This window comes from Sinocyclocheilus grahami, unplaced genomic scaffold (genome assembly GCF_001515645.1).
Source record: "Sinocyclocheilus grahami isolate Dianchi unplaced genomic scaffold, SAMN03320097.WGS_v1.1 scaffold402.1, whole genome shotgun sequence".
NCBI lineage: Eukaryota > Metazoa > Chordata > Actinopteri > Cypriniformes > Cyprinidae > Sinocyclocheilus > Sinocyclocheilus grahami.
The window spans coordinates 508,821-527,241 of record NW_015505581.1 but is presented as its reverse complement, the minus strand read 5'-3'; the positions used below and the strand labels follow the sequence as shown (position 1 = coordinate 527,241).

At 40.0% G+C, this 18,421-nt stretch overlaps 1 protein-coding gene and 1 long non-coding RNA gene across 2 annotated transcripts in view; both read left to right on the top strand.

Annotated features, from left to right (window-relative positions):
- Window positions 1–1,737, top strand: part of LOC107550611 (uncharacterized) — a 21,949-nt gene extending 20,212 nt beyond the window's left edge. Inside the window, exon 4 of the long non-coding RNA XR_001604682.1 lies at window positions 1,726–1,737. This is a non-coding gene — a long non-coding RNA (uncharacterized lncRNA). The remainder of the gene's footprint in view (window positions 1–1,725) is intronic.
- Window positions 1,738–3,833: 2,096 nt separating this feature from the next.
- The window catches only part of LOC107550604 (serine/threonine-protein phosphatase 2A regulatory subunit B'' subunit alpha-like), a 93,636-nt gene continuing 79,048 nt past the window's right edge, over window positions 3,834–18,421 (top strand). Inside the window, exon 1 of the mRNA XM_016231919.1 lies at window positions 3,834–3,979. The gene's annotated coding sequence lies outside the window, so the exon portion shown is untranslated. The remainder of the gene's footprint in view (window positions 3,980–18,421) is intronic.

Here is an 18,421-nt window from a genome sequence, read left to right as displayed (position 1 = left end):
TCTCTATAGGGGCATCTTCTCATAACCGCTTTTGCGCATCGTCTCGATGTTGGCATAACTCGTATGTTGGAATCGATGGATGCGTGAGGAAAAACGGCCTCTTCCATTCCTTCTCGATCTCTATATGGAAACAGGAAGAAAGGAAGGCTCACCTGAGCTGGAGGGTTATGGCCAGAAAAATAACGTTCATCAAGATACCTCGCAACGTCACTTTCTTTGCCCGCTTCACGGCAAATAAAGCCTCACCGTGGCGCGATTCATAACTTTCAAAAGCTCATCATACACAGGGCAGGAGTATTGGGAAGGCTCAGCTTTAGCTTCTCTGCCCTCCTCAGACATTTCCTGCTTTTGCTGGGCTGAACCCAGCAGAGCACTGGCCCCTGGATCAGACAATGTTAATGAAATAACAATCGGCCAGATTCACCTGCGATCCCCACAAGCTCATTCCCCTCCGTGCCTCAGCAGCGGCGGGTCCTGAATAGCAGGAAGCAGATGGCTGCCCCTCTTTCCTCGAAAAGAGAGACAAACGAGAGCGGAGCTTTTTCCTTGGAAAAACGCTCGCAGTGCATGCCGATTGCCCCCTCAGAGACATCACGTGCGTGCTCTTCGCACAAACAAATAACGCATAGATCGTGTGTGTCATCAGATGTTAAACAACGACAACAATCTAAACATTCTGCTAGTGCTTGCCATAATAATAGGATAGGTATCGCTCTTACCACGTTCAAATGCACGCTTCAAACAAAACAGTCAGTGAAGACGAAGAAGAGCAGTTTATATTAATAGTCGCCGTAAGTTGTAAACACCACATCTGCGCTTGTGTGTACATTACATCTGTCGGTGCCGGGCTTTTTCAAATTAACAACGGTTGTTCACGGTGACGCAAAGAATTGTGGGTTATCTGTAGCAGCGAAGGATACACCTCATGCATCCTCCGAATTCCTGTGAAAGAAGGTCGCATTCGAAGGTCGCATTCGGAGTGTCCTACTTGCTTTTCTGAAATGAGACAGCCTCGATGACGTATGCAGCCTTCGAATGCGACCTCCGGAGGACGCAGCCTTCTAAATGAGACACAGCTTATGTATGCTTCAGACACGAGTCACGACGAGGCGTTCCCAATAGCCCCCCCTAGAGGACGCAGTTCGAAGTTCGAGGGAACCTTATGTATTTTTGGATGGGGTTCAAGAAAGTTAGAATACCTTTCAGGATTTTGTTTACATAGTTATGTATAAAAAGTGGCAAAAAATATAGATAAGAAAAAAATCTATGTATTGCATTACAGAAATGTTTATAGAGGGAGAAGGTTTAGAAATGGCTCTCCTCAGAAACAGACTGTGCTACATTGTCCATTTGGGAGGCAGACAGTGCAGAGTTTAACAAGCTGTGAAATATCTGGCATGCAATAACAATTATATATGCACTTTACTGGCTGAAAATTGTGCTAGTCCTGTAACAAACCAAAAATGGTCCTGCCTCACAATGAATAGAGTATGAATACAGTGTTCTTATACTTGTACAGTTTTTTTTGTTGTATTTTCCCAAATTACACTCCAAAATGTGTTCTCCACCTGTATTATATAAATGTTTCTTTTAGCTACAGAGCCATCTTCTAAGTTGTGTCTGAATCTGACAGCACTTGTATCAAAGACTATAGAAAGCTTTGGACTGTAAAAGCTAATCTCTTTGCTGTGACCTGTTTTTGAAGTGTTTCATTGTTCATCCAAGTGTTTCTGAAATAGACACACTGCCTTAAGATAAATGAGTCCCTGCCTAGCTGTCTCTTTGGGTCATGACATTGCCACATTTACTTAGTCTATGACATGTAGTGAAGCTGTATAATGGAGAAGCTCTTACTTGGAGGTTAGTGTGGGCCTGGGGTAAGAAAATCGGCTGGTGGTGACTATGTGACAGTTGAAGTCTCAGGAGGGTAGAGAGATGAGGGATCTTTACCTTCAACAAGAACATGGACCATAGAATTTCAGGCATGACTGGGACCAAACCCCTCCATGCTCTCCTCTCCTAAAAAATGTCTTATCTGGTAGCTGATGCCTGAAGGCTAAGCAGGCTCAGCTGAACTTAACAGGCCCATTAGCTTTAAATAGACCAGCACACCTTGTCAGGTGCCTGTATACTGAATGCTCTTTATTATCTGCCAGGAGAGATGAGGAGAGACAGCCAGGGGGCAGAGAGATAACCATGAGTGTGTGGTTGCATAAGTGTGTCTTCCTCATTAGTTGTGTGGTTTAATCTTCTGTGATTCATTAAAACTTTACAGCTAAGTAGCTATGCTGAGCTTAGATCCTCTTGAATTCATACTTTCTAGAAAAAATGTCAATGAATCTGTGGCAAGCGGTCAAAGAGTTTGTGATGAATTACAGGCGAACCGTGTAATATGGTTTCTACCTACATGCAGAATGATTGGTGAGTCATGCCAGTGACAGTTTTAGCAATTATATCTCACCTCTGCACTGATATAACTGTCTATATGTAATTATATTTATCTGAATCTTTTCAATGTAATTTGTCTGTAGGTTAATCGGAGCTGGAATTTATTGGTTGGATCTGAAATTACATAGATCTAAGCAGAGGCGCCACTATGGTTTCTGGGTCCCCTGAACAGCATATTCACTCAGGCCCCCTCCGCGATTATGTTCCCTGGTGGGGCGTCCCCCTCTGTAAAAATTGCGTTCCGGGCCCCCTCTCCCTTGTTGGGTCCTTGGAATTGTCCTAACCTTCCCACCTGTTTATAGAGCCCCTGGATCCAAGATATAGACAATGATATCAGTTTAAAACTGAACAATCTTCCCTACATGCAACTTATTTGTGCTACATACAGAATGAGTTACTAGTTACTGAGCATGGGCATTTCAATAGACTTTTCAGCTGTAACTTATCAAGCATTTGTTTGAGATACTCATCACCAAACGTCTGGCAGAAATCCAAAACAGCTCACCATCCAAGTAGCACCATTCCTAAAGTAAAGAATGGAGATGGTAATATCCTGTTATGGGGGTGTTTCTCTGCAGCAGGGACTGGAGCACTTAGTGGAGACATATCCTAACAGACTAAAGGCTGTAATTAAAGCAAAAGGAAGTTCAACAAAATACTGACACAAGGGGGTGATTCTTTTTCCAACTCAGTGATTCAGGTATTTTATTATTATTTTTTTTCTGACATGTTGGGGTTATATCTTTCACTTGGATGTTATAAGTTGCACTGAGTAAATACAGCTGGATAAAACAAAAACTGTGTCCGTCTTCATTTCAGGCTGCAAAGCAACAATATGCGATTATTTTAATGGGGGGTGATTCTTTTCTATACCCACTGTATAAGCTTTACAAGAAATGTACATATTACCTGGCTTGCTCTTCAGCCATCTGTTTGAATACTTTTCAGAATGCTTCACATATGGGTGTATGCATCTAGCTAAACATATAGGCTATATATATATGATGGTCTAACGTCTGTCAAGACAGTTCCGTATTAAAAAATATTATGATGACAATTAAAGTTGTCATGTCCTAATCTATCTATCTATCTATCTATCTATCTATCTATCTATCTATCTATCTATCTATCTATCTATCTATCTATCTATCTATCTATCTATCTATCTATCTGTCTGTCTGTCTGTCTGTCTGTCTGTCTGTCTGTCTGTCTGTCTGTCTGTCATTCTGGCATTCTGTCATTCTATCTTTCTATCTTTCTATCTAGTTCCTAGGTAACCTGTTTCTGGTAAGCGTTTATAGTGTCACCGTTTATATATTCCCGCCCAGCGTGTATGTGAGGAACTGCCTTGTCCGCGCTGTAGCTCTGCTCATTCTGCACTGGTTGCTGTCAGCACGCACAGTCTGAACGGCGAGGCGTAACACTGTTACTCCACAAAACCGTGTGTTGACACGCTAGACATGAAACTATCGCTTTGGATATCGGATTGTCCTAAAAGCCCAGATGACAAGCCTTAACCCAGAGCGAAACGGTATGTGTTTGTTGATCTATCGAGTGTTTTAGCGCTCATGAATACTTGCCCTGTATATTTAAGTAGAAGTTACGCGTGGTTGTCAAATAAAATGTCTTCGTGACTTCAAGGTAAGGGCTGAAGTTCAAATAGACTTTATTATCGAAGTTGGGCGTTTTGGAAAGTCACGGTCGGTTGTTTTAGAGACGATATCAGACAGTGTTTTGACTTTCATACATGTGTTGTGATTGTGGAGTGATTTTACCGCATCGCCTGTGTATTAAACTCACGCGCGCTGTAAACTGACTACTGTACACGCCTGCTTTTGTTTGTACTCCGAAGACACATTAAATTACGGTTGTTTGTAGGTTCACTTATGTACTATGTGATGTTTGTCACTTTCACTTGACTAACGTGTTAATAATTTACCAGAATCACAAAATATTTAACTTCTTTGTCACATTTCTTAGAGTTACAAGATCTAGAGTAGAACTGTTAGATGAATGTGGAGCATTTGCTTCCCCCCCTCAAGCTACATAAATTAAAAACAAGTTATGAACAGTTTCATAGTTGCGAAGACACATTAAATTACGGTTGTTTGTAGGTTCACTTATGTACTATGTGATGTTTGTCACTTTCACTTGACTAACGTGTTAATAATTTACCAGAATCACAAAATATTTAACTTCTTTGTCACATTTCTTAGAGTTACAAGATCTAGAGTAGAACTGTTAGATGAATGTGGAGCATTTGCTTCCCCCCCCTCAAGCTACATAAATTAAAAACAAGTTATGAACAGTTTCATAGTTTGCTTTTGGCTGGAAGGGATAAGCTTTTGTTTTTGCTTGCAGACTGTTCATCTAAATGCTTAGTTTGGCTGAGGTGCTGTTTAACTCATTCTTGAGCAGCAGGAACTGGCACAGCACTTATGTCCTGTGCATCTTGGAAAGATCAGATCTCTGTCATGCTGTCTTTATAAATATCCCGGTGGGGTCTCTCTGCTGTGGGTGTAATTGGGCATCCTGCCTGCACTAAATGCATGCCTGTCCTGCTCGATTGCAACCTTGAGCTGTGCTCTGTTCTTTGTCACTAGCCTGATAACTTGACGGATACTGAGACGGCTGGGCAGTCTCAGGATTGTTTCCTCTCTAATTAGCCCAAAATAGCTCTGGATCACAGCTATGCGCTCCCTTGCATTAATCACTTCCTAAGTGCTGGAATTGATCGTTCTGGGTCAATCGCTGCCTGTTGTCCTCCTTCACAAGACTTAGAGCTATTCAGCTGCACAATATGCAGAAAATACGCTTCCTAACTGGCATCCCGAGAGTGAAGTCATTTGGCACCTGATTCGATTCCTCTCCACATATCCAGCCACTCTGGGACTGCACAGGTCTGGTTGGCTGCCAATGAGCCACAACGGAGTGCATTGGTGAGGTTTTGGTCAGCTGTGGTTTTCTGTTCTTCCCATTGTACCCCATCCCCACTGCTTACTATTGACCAAAGCTCATTAAACGCCACATGAAGGCCAGAGCTGAACCACTGACCCCTACAATGAGGCTTTTTTGGGCACCTCCTACAGTATGTGTGTGGTCCTGCACAGAAGTCTGTCCTTAGTCCCACAAGGCTGTTTATATAGACAAATATCATTTGAAGTGACACATCATGGATAACAGCAGATCACATGCGATTTGATTGTGAATATTTAAAACAAATTTTCTTATGCTCACCAAAGCTGTGTATATTTGATTAGAAATATGGTAAAAACAAAAATATTGTAAAATATTATAGTTTTGAAGAACTTTTTTAATATATATATTTTAATATATATTAAAATGTAATTTATTCCTGAGATGGCAAAGCTAGATTTTCAGTAGCCATTACTCTAGGCTTCAGTGTCACATGATCATTCAGAAATCATTCCTATTTATTTATTTCAAACCGTTTGAATAAAATATACAGGAAATTTATATTTAAAACATGGTTCGAACATGGTTTGAAATGGACCCAGTCAGTGATCTTTTGCAGTGCATGCTGGGCAAGCATGCAGAATTGCACTTACTCGTGAAGGCTTGCACGTAGCAATTTTCGAGGCGTGCAATTATCTTGCTTGCACAGTCAATCTGCTTCCTCTCGTTTTTGTTTTTAGTAAAGCAAAGCAAACCTCATAATTTTTAGAAACATTCACTGGGCCGTACAATCTATTTCTGGGTTTACTACTTGCATTTATGCACTTTGTTTAAGAACTCAAATTAGACAACGTTTTAAGTAGAGGGAGGTCAGGACTGCTAGATCTGTGAAGGTCTTTTTGGATGTAAATAGCTTTGGTCACATTGTGCTTCGGAAGTAGACTGTCACTGAAGGAGACACTTGCTAACTCTTGCATGCTGTAGGTATAAATGGTTGTCCCATCATGTAGGACAGGAAGTGACAGCTGGACTTAAGTGACTTTCTTGGAGGCCACACCTGGAAAAGATCCTCAGGAAGAGCAGATTGGACTGACCATCCCACGAACCCCTCAAACTTCCGGGCCGTAGTCTGTTTGCTCTTACCACATAAGGAGAGTACCACAAATTCAACAGGGGCTGAAATGATTGGATGTTGATTGCATGTCTGTTTTTGTTTGTTTGTAGCTGAACAATAGCAATATTTAGATGAGATAATATTTAGATGCATTGTTTGAGTTATTTGTCCAGTGTTAACAGGTGACATGTATTGCTCATTCATTATTTTTTCCAACCAATCTCATAAACCACCACATACCCGCTCCATTATGAGCATGACATCTGTAATGACATGTTAGGATTACAACACAGCTTATGTTTATAAACCAAAATGGCTTGGTAAGCACAGCATGTTTGCATCAATGAAAGACACTGTGTCAGGTTTGTCCCTTCTGTGAGCTTCTGTCAGCATAAACCCCTCATTGTATGTGCATTTTATGCTAATTAAAACGATCGCCTCTGGAAGGTTTATGTCGATAATGGCAGCATTAAGAAAACCCTCAGGCAACTAGTCGTGTCTCCATCGAGACTTCATTTGCTCCCTTCACCTGTTTACTTCCATTCAGAGCACTAGTATTTCCGTGCAACAGCTATAGAGATTGTATTCAGAAAACGAGTGTTCCTCCAGGGGACGGCTTCCCAAGAAAGTTCCTGATTCTGAATATAGTTCAATTTAGATGCAAAAAAGCTCTAGCTGTGTGAGGCCCTGCTCCTTTTGCTGTTATTTCCATACAGCACAGACAAAACACTGCTGTCTGTGCCCTGAATAAAACTAGCGGCTCGCAACTTGAGTGTGTGCGCAGCACAGACTCGCTGCTATTGGAGATCTAAAGCTTGCAGAATAAGATGTGACATCTTTCTGGTGATGCCCGGTGGAATTGTGGGGTTATGATCAAAATCTTTCAGAAACCATAACAACAGATCTTAGCAAAGCTCAAACATTATTGCAGTTTCTGTTGAGTTCTGCTTGGCCTTTTGTAGTGTGGAATCTAGATAGAGTGTGGCAGACAGGGATTCGGGGAATGTATTCCCTGATGTAGATGGAGTGTTACTGAGGTTCAAGGTCCTTTTCCCACAGTTCTTTATAGACTTGTGTCTTTTCACAGATGCATGTGGCGCCATGCAAGAGAGAAACATGCTGGTTATGTTTGTGTACTAGTTGGTCAGAGGGCAGAGTGTTTAGATTGGAGATTTTCCGTCATTCCTGCCTCTGCAAGGGAGGCTGAAAGGCCTGCTTGAAAAAATGCACAATTCGGTGTGCTCGTCAATGAATCATGTTTTACACATATTTTGGGTTAGTACCAGTAAAGTAAACCATAATAGTAACCCCAGATTACAGAAGTAAAACAAAACATTTCACACAAGTCCATTTAGTGTTTTATTTTTTTTTAGGCTGTCTGCACTCTTGGAATTGTATTAACCAAGTCTTAAGCTGTGTTACGACAATGTGATCTATTAATTATTTATGGCCATTTTATACTCACTTAAGATTTTTGGCACGCGCACATTCCTTAGCTGCTTTTGCAGGATGTGGAAACTCCCGCTCATAACTCATATTGGGCCTTATCTATTCAATGTGATGTGGTTTGGAAAGTGTGAGTGCAGAGTTTCATTGCAAGCATTCAGATTGCATGGCAGGTGAGGGAAAAATCTGAAAACTGCTCCCTGCAACTTATTTAAAACTCAGGCATTGCCATAGTAACTGCTTATCTGTTCTAACCTAGCGAACATCTATAAGTGGAGAGAGGTTTTCCTGTGATTCAGATTAGGGCTGAACGATTAATTGCATTTGTGATAATATCTCGATATGAAAAAACGATTGTGTTCGACTTGAAGATCGATCGGTGTATGTCATCAAATTATTTTTTTGTGAAAGCGAAGAGAAAAGCCATAGATGAAGTGGCACAGACCCAGGCAGGTGCTGGTCATTCAAAAGCTAAATGCAGAAAATATGACGAGGCATATCTTGCTCTCGGCTTCACTCACCGTGTCTATACCGGACGTTACAGTTGTCACGTCGTGCCGCAACAGCTCTAAACTGGGCGCGACAAAGCGACCGTTGCAAATCATTTTAACTTTGTGTCAGTACGTCATAAATGGAACAAGGCATCAGTTTAATTTCGCACCGCGCCGCCCTGCACCGCATCGCATCCAGTGTACACAGCATCACTGATTATAATGGTTCTACTGTATTTTGCCGCTGGCGTCCGGTGTAGACACGGTGTTTAATGTCGTTGGTGAGGAGGAAAGCCTGTGGGTGTCCTATGCCTTAGCGGACAACATGAAACCCACAAAAAATAAATAACAGAGAGAGAATAATAATAGTAACAGTTATTCTCTCTATGCTATTTTTCAATGTTTTAAGTGGTGCAGGTGTTTTTTTCCCTGTAGGTTTTTTAAAATTAAAACATTAATTTTTCATAATGTTTAGTGAAATTATTTGGTAGTTTGAGGTGGAATGGGGATTCGGGAAAGGGGGATGGGGCAGATTTTTTTATAGGTTTAAAGGGGGGCAGGACCAAAAAAGTTTGAGAACCACTGGTCTAAAGTTAACAGACGGTGTTTAAAAAGTGCAGTCCACATGTTTACATATGTTTATTACAGGGACTTTGAATGACCTAAAGTAGTGTGGTAAAGCAACAAATTAGTTTTTATATTTCTGCAATCTACTTTAGTTTGTGTGATTTGTTACTGACTTTCTTGCATATTAAACCACAATTGCAATATTGGTAAAAAAAAAAATCGCAATTGATTATTTTCCAAAATCGTTCAGCCCTAATTCAGATGATCCTTTTGAGGTAATGCATTATGCTCAAGAGGCGTGAGGAATCTGAAATGCGAAAGCGCATGCCACCTGTTTACGTGCAGCTAATGAGGAGGTGAGTCTGTCATACTGAGGAGGCTTTCATGAACCGTAATAGATATAATCTGAGCTGGTGAATGATGGACATCTATTTGGTGCTGCAGAATTTTATGACTAATGAGAGTCTGTCTAGATTACTAGTTAGCTTGATTACTGTTATGTACAAATCAGTGCAAGGCTAAGCTCCTGTCTCTTGGGCACCTTTTGGCTGGTTTAGTAAGTTGTTGACATATCTAATTATTTTAGCTCTGCTGCAAAACCAAGCCGTCATGGGAGCACACCTGACGTGAAACCTGTGCCAAAAGTTGGCCTCCTAAAATAACTTTTGACCAAATTTTAAGGCAGCATTGCATGCATCCTTCATGAAGAAGATAATCCCATGAGAGACAAGCTGGGTAAAAAAAATAATCCAAAGCTACACCCAAAATGGTTTACTTAGTTTCCTACTATAGAGTAAGCAAAAACAGTATGTGGAAAGAGTAGTATGTCCGATTTCACAATATTCATAAAACAGTAAAGTGACGCAACTGATGGTGGTAGGTCACTTGAAGTTGACAACATGACAGATGTAGTGCATTCAGATTACATTTACTCTATTCGTACTATATAGAACATACATTTGAATGGCTGTGAAGTAATTTAAAAGAAGACTACTCGGAGTGTGCAATTTTGGATATTTTTTGTGCAATTTTTGACGATTTGTAATGGTGTCTGAAACCATAGTGGACATTGTTGAGTACACTTGTTCAAACCCATAATGCACCGCAATAACAAGTACACTCAACGGCTAGCTGCAAAAAAAAATACTTATGTACTGAATGAATGAATTCCTGCAATCAGACAGTGGAGATCATTGTTTTGTCAGTGTAGTTTCAGAGCTGAATTATCCCTCATGCTGCAATCAAGATGTACAGTGTGGTGGGTGGCCAGCCATTTCCACAAGGCCATGCCACTAACTTGTGTTTGATGCAAATGACAAAACTGTCCAAAACTCAGAAATATGTATCCCTTTCATTGACTTCCACAGTAACCTAATCCTCAGCCTGGTTTCATTTTAAAACAATACCAAACTAGGGCTTGTGGCGTGTTTACAGGTTTCCCAGCGACAGGTCTTTCTCATAAAGGCTACATTATGCACATTTCTGGAGCGGAGCCCATTGCCTGAGCCTGAGCACGCTCACAGCGGGACGTGTTTCCTCGGGGCAGCTCTGGTGTCATTGTACAGGTCTGTAGTATGTGGAATTCAGCAGGATGAGTAAATGTCCATGTGCTGAGTGGCCAATCACTGTCCGCCGCTCTAACACTGTGCTCTTTTGTGTGCTCCTCTCGGGCATGGAGGCAAAGACATTCTTCCAGTGCCAGGAGCGCTGCCAAGAGTTCCACAGGAAAATTAGAAAGGAAGGAGGGCAAAACTGAGAGTGAACGAGAACAAAGCTATTGTGTGGCTTTAGTTACATGCCTCTCTTATTGCTCTACTTCAGTGGCAGAGAACCTTGTACTTTTTTATTTATAAGGCCATGTTAAATGTTTTATGGAAGGCGTTGCCTCTAACAGTGGGAATCATTCTCTTCTGGCACAATCCTGTTATGGGTAGGATGCTAAATTGGGATTTTTGAACTTTACAATGACTTTGAGAACTGATAGAATGCCAATAAATGTTTCTTTCTTTTTTATATTATGGAAAAACCGGCACTAGGGTGAGTCCATGTGAACAGCAAGCATGTGGAATAGTAATACCAGAGGGTTGCTGTCTCATGTCTTCTTTTGTATAATCCTTAGAAGCCAAAATCGAAATAAAAAAATTAAATTAGCTTAATAAAGCAGTCACAGGCCTAAAGTGTAAGCAGATGTTTGAATGTTTATTCTCTCTTCTATCATAATTAAACAGGGCTTTCATGTTGCGCGTGCTGAAGCTCCTCCGCGTGAGCGCGATCTCGCTTCTGAAAACCTGTGCCAAAAGTTGGCCTCCTAAAATAACTTTTGACCAAATTTTAAGGCAGCATTGCATGCATCCTTCATGAAGAAGATAATCCCATGAGAGACAAGCTGGGTAAAAAAAATAATCCAAAGCTACACCCAAAATGGTTTACTTAGTTTCCTACTATAGAGTAAGCAAAAACAGTATGTGGAAAGAGTAGTATGTCCGATTTCACAATATTCATAAAACAGTAAAGTGACGCAACTGATGGTGGTAGGTCACTTGAAGTTGACAACATGACAGATGTAGTGCATTCAGATTACATTTACTCTATTCGTACTATATAGAACATACATTTGAATGGCTGTGAAGTAATTTAAAAGAAGACTACTCGGAGTGTGCAATTTTGGATATTTTTTGTGCAATTTTTGACGATTTGTAATGGTGTCTGAAACCATAGTGGACATTGTTGAGTACACTTGTTCAAACCCATAATGCACCGCAATAACAAGTACACTCAACGGCTAGCTGCAAAAAAAAATACTTATGTACTGAATGAATGAATTCCTGCAATCAGACAGTGGAGATCATTGTTTTGTCAGTGTAGTTTCAGAGCTGAATTATCCCTCATGCTGCAATCAAGATGTACAGTGTGGTGGGTGGCCAGCCATTTCCACAAGGCCATGCCACTAACTTGTGTTTGATGCAAATGACAAAACTGTCCAAAACTCAGAAATATGTATCCCTTTCATTGACTTCCACAGTAACCTAATCCTCAGCCTGGTTTCATTTTAAAACAATACCAAACTAGGGCTTGTGGCGTGTTTACAGGTTTCCCAGCGACAGGATAAAGGCTTAAAGGCTACATTATGCACATTTCTGGAGCGGAGCCCATTGCCTGAGCCTGAGCACGCTCACAGCGGGACTCGGGGCAGCGGGGCAGCTCTGGTGTCATTGTACAGGTCTGTAGTATGTGGAATTCAGCAGGATGAGTAAATGTCCATGTGCTGAGTGGCCAATCACTGTCCGCCGCTCTAACACTGTGCTCTTTTGTGTGCTCCTCTCGGGCATGGAGGCAAAGACATTCTTCCAGTGCCAGGAGCGCTGCCAAGAGTTCCACAGGAAAATTAGAAAGGAAGGAGGGCAAAACTGAGAGTGAACGAGGACAAAGCTATTGTGTGGCTTTAGTTACATGCCTCTCTTATTGCTCTACTTCAGTGGCAGAGAACCTTGTACTTTTTTATTTATAAGGCCATGTTAAATGTTTTATGGAAGGCGTTGCCTCTAACAGTGGGAATCATTCTCTTCTGGCACAATCCTGTTATGGGTAGGATGCTAAATTGGGATTTTTGAACTTTACAATGACTTTGAGAACTGATAGAATGCCAATAAATGTTTCTTTCTTTTTTATATCATGGAAAAACCGGCACTAGGGTGAGTCCATGTGAACAGCAAGCATGTGGAATAGTAATACCAGAGGGTTGCTGCCCTATTTCCTTGTTTATTTTCTTTCTAAGCGTCACCACCAGTGAAGAACACAATGACCGGTGGATACTTAGCTATTTAGCACATGCAAGAGGTTGCAGGGTTGTTAGAGTTAATGAAAACTAAAACCATGAAAAAATGTTACTTGAACTAAAATAAAATATTACAAAATTAAACTCTCTGGTGAGATAGAATTTGCAAGATAATGTACAGTATAGCAATAATAAATGTATGTGTGTTTTATTAATTTCTCCAGTAGCGATACCAGAACCGTTAACGTCAGAGCTTATCGATACTCCGCTACACAATATCGCGTTCATGATCGAATGCGATTCATCTGCGATTATGAACGTGATATTGCTTAATTGTCAGTGAACTATGGCTCTGTGTAGTAAATGCCGCTCCATCTGAAAGCAGGGGATGGAGATTTACTACTAATCAAGGAACCGACTTTACTGACGAGATGCGCATGACAATTGCATGCGATTAATTGCACAGCCCTAAAATGCATATAATTAATGTCTACTGTGTTTCAGTCAACACATTTGCTTTGGCTTTTTGGCTAGGTTTAAAGGATAAGAGCACTTTTAGATAAAGAAGGCAATCATTTTAAAGTTCTTAAAGTTCTTTATAAACCGCAGAATTGCTTGTAATAAAGATTTAAATGCAAAAGAAAAGGCAGTAGAACTGACTTTCTGTCAATGGTAAGTTTTAATTTAGAATGTTTGTGATAACGTAAGAAAACTAGTTTAAATATTTTGCTTTGGCAACTTAATATATACATCTAGAAGTAAATGCAAAAGTAAAAATCATTGAATAATTGATGAAGATTGTATTACTGTACTGTGTAAAAAAAGAATCACAATGTTGATTGTGGATCACCCCTCCACCCCTCAAATGAAAAAAAAAATCCTCTCACAAGAGTCACCTAAGAGAGGGATTCATTTTCAAAAATGAAATTCAGGCCCTGAATAAATGTCTAAAAATCTTGATTGAATCATGACTATAAATAATTCTTCATGATAAAAAGAAGGCTTTAAAAAGATCGGTATCTGTGATCGGATCGCAGATACTGCTCTCTGTGATCGGTGATCGGCCGATCTTCAAGTTTTCCTTTCTCTTTGGAGTGTTACAAGCTGATTGTGCCTAGATAAGATCCCTGAAGTTGCAAAGACTAAAGTCTCAAAACCAAAGAGATATTCTTTATCAAAGTTAAGTTAAGTTAAGACTCTGTCACGCCCCCCTAAAACGTCTCGTTCTAACACACCCCCACATATCTACCTCACTATGTGGAAATATTTGCATAATGCCGCCCAAATGTGCACGCAAAGAAAGAAGGCGTGGTTTCAGTAACTGCAGTTAGTGTTGAAGCAGCCATGTCAGGGAGACGCTGTGTGTTTCTAGGCGAAAGCAAAAGCACTTTATTTGGCCTTCCGGAAGTAGATGCAATTAGGAATCTTTAAGATTACTTACAACAGAACAGCAACGCATTTTATGGACGACCGTTTCGTGAACCTAGGAGAGGAGGTAATTCTGACTTTGCTATGACAATCTGGCGCTTCTGAATCAGCCACTGTTTTGTTATTTTTTGAGAGAGAGAGAGAGATACCGTGGCTTGTGTACTGCAAACACATACCAGCTTCATCACTGTGTCTGTCACGCGACTCTGTTCCCCTTTCAGGCTCTGTCTTTACATTTATTTTGAAAGATGAAGCTCGCGATTATGGTAAGGGGCGTTACATTTTCGACGAGTGCTTGCGGCGTTCGGAGCAGACTGCTTGTCGGAAGGAGGGACTTTGTAGAAAACTAAGCGTTTGAGAGAGGCGGGGCATAGAGGACCTACAATAATGTACAGTATTTGAAAAATAATGTGTTTTTTGAACATTAAAGCATGTCAACATATTCTGTTACACCAAATACACAAAATAATGATCTTTAAAAAAGCATCATATGACCCCTTTAAAACACAAAAAATTAGTATAACTAAATATTAATAAAAACTATAATAGAATTTTAATGATACTAAAATAACACTAGGATAGGGGTGGGTGATATGGCAAAAATATATCACAATTTCTTTCAGGAAAAAAACTATTCATGATTTTATGTTGGTTTTACTGCTTTGCAAGTTGTCTGACCAGTACAGTCAAGCTAATTTCCCATTTTAAAAACAAAGCCTTATAATGTAACAAAATCTAAAATAAAAAAGATGACCAAAGTGGGTGAAGATAAAAAGAGAAAAATCTATGTAATTATTTTATCTTTGTTTTAAAAAAATAAGAACAAAGATACACATTATAAATACACATAATATACAAATAAAACAAACAGTGCTTTATTTTACAGGTACAGTAGGTGTATTTAGCAGTAGCATTCAAGAAATTGAATTAACAAATATAAAAATTAAATACTATATACACTTCACCTTATAAATTATACATAGATTTTTATAAAAGCAACTATATTAAAGTTCTTCAGTCAAGAGCAGAATGAGTTTCTTTCTTCTGTTGAAAATAATGACAATTTACTTTTCTGGGTGAACTATCCCTTTAATGACAAGCGGCAGCTCTTAACTGTTTACTTTCACTTTAGACATAACCGGGTGTGTTTATTTGTAAACCTTGTGTATTTTTGACAGTATTAGTGCAATCAGACGTGAAAGATAACTTAGTCCAGTAATCAAGCACTTTTTGACAGATTTTTTAGTGTGCACACGCTCAGAAAAAGTGTATGTCAGAACAGCACGCAAATTAAACGTTTACCCGGCAAGGCTTTAAAGCACATGCAAATAATGCACTTTTGTGACTGCGAAGTGCAGTGTCCCGTGACTGTAACTCTACCGCTGAGTTAACTTTTGATGGGAATATATGTCACGTTTTATTGAGATGGAGGCACCAGAACTGCAACTGATAAAATATGTGCTGTAGCACGATACTAAGATATTTCTTTAAAAGCAGATCGTGGAGACATTTTAATTGTCCACGATCAAAAATCATGATGTTGCACACCCCTACACTAGGGGGTTTGTTTGCTGCTTCTGCAGAGTATGAGCTTTTTTATCATCTCATTGGCCACAATATACATTAGAATCATGCTTGGACTGGAAGGAAACAAAACCTTGTAGGGTTCCTAAATCATTTTGTTTTGTCTGTCCATCACAATACAGCCTCATTGGTTTGCCTGGAAAGCATTGAAGACATGTGAAAGTGTTGTTGTTTAGAGCCTTCCTGCAGCTGTAGAAAGGACAGGGGTCATAACAGTTGCCCCTCCTCATCATGTTAATGGGAAAGTGCTCTCCATGTATTCGTTTGCTCTTTCTTCACCCTAATGGCTCCGCCGCTCTGTGGGGTGAAATAGAAATAAATCAGATCTGTCCCTAGGGGAAAGTGAGAGGACGGAAAACAAGCATAAAAACTTTCATCACGTTCCATAAATGCAGGTCATGGCGGCTGCTGATGTTGTTTATGAATGCTGCCTCCCTCAGACACTGATGGGCCTGATACCGGGATGGCTTTTAGTCAGTTGTGGTTTATTGATTGTTGGATAAGAGTGGATGTTAGCTCTCAGACTGAGGCTGTGCTGAGGTGGTCCGTGGGCGTCGAGATGGAGCTCAGGGTGGCTGTTATTCATTCTGCCTTGCAGGCTGGTACGCACAATTCCAGTGCATGTACAATCAGTAATAACACCCCTGTGTACCATAGGAGAGCCACACAGACAGACAGGGGAAACAAGGAAAATAAGTTTGTAGCCTAGCTCTGATATTCCAGTTCTCAGAAGCTGTGATGTAATGGAAAAGTAATAATCAGTTGAAACATTGCAAATGTCATTGCTGTTGGAATTTTAAATGCTAATTTGGCTGCTCGATTTTTCTTCTTCTATATTTGTGTATTTTGCTTATTTAGATTTAAATTTAGGATGACAAACTTTATGCTCAAGGCCTTGTAGCTACTTTTTCAGACAAATATCTAGCTTTAATGGAAGATAAGTTTACATATTTGCCCAAAACTGCTATTTCTAAAATCGGGGATCAGCTCTAGCCTACCCAGAGGAATGCTGATGCGTTTTTCCGTGAAAGTCTATTCTTGATGCTTGGGAGAATTTTTTTTTTTTTATGTTTAAGTAAAAAAGACTGACAATAATACTAATAAAATAATGCAATACTACTACTAATAATATAAAACACTCTAAGTTCTGACGGGCTGCTTGGCTTATGAATATTAATCGTGTTGTCTGTGTTCACTCAAACTGATTTACTGCTATCAGAAGGTGGACAGTGACAGGTGAGTGCTAGCGAATGAGATTGCCGCTTGCGCATTAGTTCTGCCCACTACTGAAGAAGCTATCAATTTTTCTAGAAAAGGCTAAAATAATGAATAATTCTAAGCAAACTCCATCATTTTGACAGAATATAACATGAAAAAACATTATTTGCATGTAGTGCATAAATTCTACATGGCATGTTGTTTTGCATATTTTTGTGTTTTGTTTATTTAGATGCATGATATGATTTTAAACATGGGATGAAAGACTTTATTCGGAAAACCACTTTTTCAGATGAATGTCTAGCTTTATATGGAAGAGAAGTTCACATTTATGCCCAAATTAGCTATTTATAAAAGTCATAAGGGATCAGCTATACCCAGAGGACTGCTGTTGAATCCTGATGCATTTCCTGTGAAAGTCAATGCTGTGTTTTCTTGTAATGTAAATGCAAAATACAGCCTCATTACTGTAAGACTGGTGGGCAGAAAGCTGACGTTTGTTTGTCTGCAGGCAATAAACTTTGAGATCAGGCTTATTTTTTGGAAAGATCTTAATGATTGTTCATTGGAAAACGCCCTGATTGTGGGTGGGGTCGCGAGTAAGGAAAACACTGTAACATAGTGAAGGTTGCAACATGTCGACATGACTGTAATATCAATGCTATGCTGCTAATGAGGGGAAAGTACAAATGCTAAACAAGCCTGATTTCATATATGAGGCTATGTTTATGACACCTTATGCCTTGTGCTGTCAAAGCCTATATGGATTTTGTGCAAATGACTATGTTGATTATTTAAAAGACCTTGGGGCTACATGTGGCCAAACCTGATTAGTATTTAGCTACTTGTGTTCTTATTTTCACCCTATATGTTCTGGTGCATTGCTAAAACACAATAACACACTTCCTTCAGGCTGTGTTTAAGTAGTTTCCATGGCTACAAACGCTCTTGCAGCTGGAAGGGCAAAATGAGCAGAGAGCATGGACGTTAATGTACTCCCAAACACCCCTCCTTCACTCTTTCTCCGCTCTTTCCCAAAAGGTTTTGTTTTGGCACTGTAGGGAGGGATTTTTGGGAGGTTTATGCTGCATTTAAGAGTAGAGGAAGTTTGATTGCACAGATGTTGCACCCAAGCACAGGTGTGGCCTAACTGGAGCACGCTGGAGGAGCTGAATTGAAGAGATGAATAGATAGAAACACCTCTATGGGCACAGGGAGAGATTGAGAGCCAGGCAGAGATGTTGGTTACTGAGAAGATCTAAGATGGGAGACTCCCAGGTGAAGCTTTGGTCGGAAAGCCTTTGGTAAATACATCAAGAACCTGTCAGGTTCATTTGACAAGGCAAGGTATGTATGTACTCCACTTTTCATCTTACACCAAAGAATTGTCATGAAACTACAGAGACGTTCTTTTGGCTGCAGTTAATAAAAAAC